Below are 4,279 nucleotides of genomic sequence, written 5' to 3'. Positions count from 1 at the left end.
CTCTGACTGACCTGAAACTCACAGAGATCTGCCTGCCTCTGCCTTCAGAATGCACTATTGTGCCAGGCTTCATTTGATTTTTATCTCTCTCTCTCTCTCTCTCTCTCTCTCTCTCTCTCTCTCTCTCTCTGTGTGTGTGTGTGTGTGTGTGTGTGTGTGCTCACATAGGGGTGGGCACACAATTGTTCTGATGCTCACTCATGTACATGCACATGTGTTTGGAAGCCCGATGTTGACATCAGGTACTTTCTTCAATATCTCTCCACCTTGTATATTGTAGCAGGCTCTCTCTCTGAAACCCAAAGCTTCCAAATGCTGGGATTACAGGCAGGCTGCTGCCACATCCACCCTGCTTCTGCTCCTGTCTACATTGTTTCTGGGGATCTGAACTCTGGTCTTCATGTTTACATAGCAAGTACTTTGCCCATTGACCTATTTCTCCCCAGCCTCTGAGGTTTAGCTTTTTTGTTTGTTTTTTGGTTTGTTTTTTTTTTTTTTTTTTTGAGACTCGTCTTGCTGTGTAGTCCAGGCACCTTTAACTCATACAACCCTCCTGTCAAGTGCCAGGATTACAAACAAGCATATACTTGGCTTTATATTTAGGTGTGTGTGCATTAGGGTGGGAGGATGTACACATGTGTGTGCTTCCTGGACATATAAACACAGAGACTATAGACTGATTTCAGGTGTCTTCCTCTATTGCTTTTGACCACTTTTAATTTTTAACGGTTTTGTTTTTAAAGTGATTACATAAATTTCCCCCTTCCCTCCAACCTTCCCCTTGCTCTCTCAAATTGAGACTCCTTTTCAATAGTCTGTCTGTCTGTCTGTCTGTCTGTCTGTCTCTCTCTCTCTCTCTCTCTCTCTCTCACACACACACACACACACACACACACACACACACACACACACACACACGTAAGTGCAGCATATGCTTGGTCCATAGACTATCACCTATGTGTTGATCTCAAGGCTAACTACTTGGTACTGGATAAGCAGCTGAGGGGTGTGGCTCTTCCCTGAGGAAGACCATTTCTCCATTTTAGCACACTTGACCGTCGTTCTTTGTCTAGGGCTGAGACCTTCCCCTTCTGTGGGTGTTGCCCTTATTCAGGTCTCACTGAGGCATCCATGCTGACGAGCCACTCTGACATTTCTAGGACGTGCTATCTCACAGTAAGTTTTCTGTTCCTCTGACTCCTACAGCTCTCTGTTCCCTCTTCCGCAGGGAGCCTTGGGTGCAGGAATTGTGTTGTAGATGCATTCCTTGGGACTGGGCTCTGCAGGACTCCTTGTTCTCTGCATTTTAATAGGTCGTGGTTTTAAGACAAGGTCTGTCACTCAACCTGAAACTCACCATCCTGGCTAAACTGGCTGGGCAGCAAGCCCAGGGATCCTCCTGCCTCCACCACTCAGTACTGAGATTACGGGTGCTGGTCACCAAGCTTTTACAGAGGTGCTGGGGACCTGAACTAAAGTCTTCCTGCTGGCTGCTGGCACAGCTAACATTTTATCCACTGAGTCATCTCTCCAGTCTTGAAAACTGAAAATGTCAATAGAAAAGAAAAGCAGACAAATAGTACCACATGTCCTTTGAGATACATAGATTCCCCCAGTGGGTTTTTAAAAATAGATTTATTATATATATATTAGCTGTCTTCAGACATGCCAGAAGAGGGGCATCCGATCTCATTACAGATGGTTGTGAACCACCATGTGGTTACTGGGATTTGAACTCAGGACCTTTGGAAGAGTCTTTGGAAGGCTCTTAACCACTGAGCCATCTCTCCAGCCCAGGGATTTTTAAATATTTAATTTTAGTAAACAAATTCCAACAGAAAAAGATAATATTTTGTCCTTTACCTTGGGACTTTCTTCCAAAGTTAGTGCATGGCAGGGACACACAGGCCACATTCTTCGTGCCTTAGGTGTACAGCTTCTTCAAAATGATAGCAGTATGTATCAGTGCCTCAGGAAGAATCCTGATCTCGCTGGAGAGATGGCCCAACAGTTAAGAGCAGTGGCTGCTCCTCTGAAGGACTTGGTTCCTCCCAGCACCCACAGAGTGAATGCATACAGTGTACAGACATGCACACAGGCAAAATACCCATGTACATAAAATAAAAAAATAAAAGAACCATAACTTTTCGCAAAGAAATTCTATGCTTAAGAAAGTCTCCAGAGGTTGGGGATTTAGCTCAGTGGTAGAGCGCTTGCCTAGCAAGCGCAAGGCCCTGGGTTTGGTCCCCAGCTCCGAAAAAAAGAAAAGAAGAAAAAAAAGAAAGAAAGTCTCCAGTGACAATCACCCCAATCAGAACAAAGGAGCTAAGTGCAGAGCCCAGAACTTGGACTTTAGGTTCTAATGTTCTGCAGAGACCTCTGGAGAGACCTTCAAGACCTTGCCCTCCAAGAATCATGCTTTGCCGCCATCTAGTGTTCATGTCTAGTAAGCGCGCCTAGCCAAGAGAACCCAGTTGCTTCCTCAGGCCTTAGCACCAAGCCTCTCTCCTAATTTTTGTTTTGTTTTGTTTTGGTTTGTTTTGGTTTGGTTTGGTTTGGTTTTTTTTTTTGGGGGGGGGTGGTTTGCTTTGTTTTGGTTTTTTTTTTTTTTTTTTGGTTTGGTTTCATTTGGTTTGGTTTGGTTTTTTGTTTTTGTGTTTTTTTTTCTTTTGAGACAGGGCTTCTCTGTGTATCCCTGGCTGTCCTGGAACTTGCTCTGAAGACTAGGCTGGCCTCGAACTCAGAGATACAACAGCCACTGTCTCCAAGTGCCAGGATTAAAGGCAGGTGTCCCCTCACCTAGCTTTTCTCTTCTACTTTTTTTTTTTTTTTTTTTTGGGTTCTTTTTTTTCGGAGCTGGGGACCGAACCCAGGGCCTTGCGCTTCCTAGGCAAGCGCTCTACCACTGAGCTAAATCCCCAACCCCTCTCTTCTACTTTTAACAAAGCATATTCTAGGTTTCCAGCGTAGTCCTCAGCGTTCTTCTTTTACACCATCCTTGTAACCTAGGTAATGCTATGGACATGTGTAGAAAAGGGGATGGAAAGGCACACAGACATTAGGCAACCTACCATGGTCACACAACTAGCTCAGAGCCCAGTTGCGGTTAGAACAAGGTGCAGTTTAACCTGAAGTCTATGATCTTGGTCACCTGCTCCGTGAGGGTCAAGGGTCTATGAGGTACCCAGAACTAGGAGAGAGCCTCACACAGCAACGTCCCCACACTCAGCACAACTGTCGTAAATAAGATCACACCGGGGCCAGCCTGGAAACACCAGGGATTGATCTGAAGCCCCGCAGTGTCCCGGCTTGTTTTCTGCCGTCTTATTAATACAGGAGAGACACGCACTGGACTGTGGAAGCCCTTTGTAGCAATCCTCCCCTCTCCTAACCTGCAGCCCTCTCTGACTGACACTCGACTCTATCCTGCTGGGGACATCCACCTCTGGGTAACAAAGTCCTTGTGTTGAGGAGACATCTAACAAGGCGCCGATCTGGAGAATTATCAGGGGAACAGCAAGCCCAAACGCTCAGCTCCACGATTTGCTTGGTTTCACTGCTGTTGTCTTGGCTCACACTGCAGTCCAAGCTGGCCTGGAATTTACAGTGTAACTGAGGTTGGTCTCAGACTCCGGGGTGCCTCCGGCCTCGGCCTCTATTTCTTACAGGTGTGCACTTTCACTTCCAGTCTCAGCTGTTTGTAGCCCAGAGCTGTCGACTTAGGATCCACTGGCTGCCAAAGCACTGGAGTCAGGGCCATGTCTGTAAATTCCCTTTCTTTTCTTTAGGGGGATTTAGGGGGAAGGTCTATATTTTGACTGATTCTCAAACTGGTTTGAGACGTTCCAAAGGGATCAAATGTAGTTCAGCGCTCGCTTTTTTATATGATCTTCAAGGTAAGATGGGTTTCATTGCTTTTAAATGGTTGAGACTGCGGGGAAAGGGAGAGTTCAGGGTGCATGAAAATCACATGAAATTAAATTTTATACCAAGTGCGATGACATGTGCCTGCAATGTATACATTTAGAAGCCAAAGACAGCCAAGTTTCTCTAGGTTTGAGTCCAACCAAGGCTGCATAATGAGACCCCGCCTAAAATAATAATTATAATAACAATGAGATGACAATTGTGTTCAGGAACACACTTTTTGTTTTGTTCTGAAACAAGATCTTTAGCCTAAATAAACTGTCTCTTAACTTCCGATCCCTCCCTTCTACTTCCTGAGTGCTGGGTGTATCCCACCACTCCTGTGACTCAAGTCATAACTCTGGGCTATAAA

The sequence above is a fragment of the Rattus norvegicus genome, chromosome 8 (genome assembly GCF_036323735.1).
Source record: "Rattus norvegicus strain BN/NHsdMcwi chromosome 8, GRCr8, whole genome shotgun sequence".
NCBI classification, from domain to species: domain Eukaryota; kingdom Metazoa; phylum Chordata; class Mammalia; order Rodentia; family Muridae; genus Rattus; species Rattus norvegicus.
Note: the sequence above shows the minus strand (reverse complement) of the source record.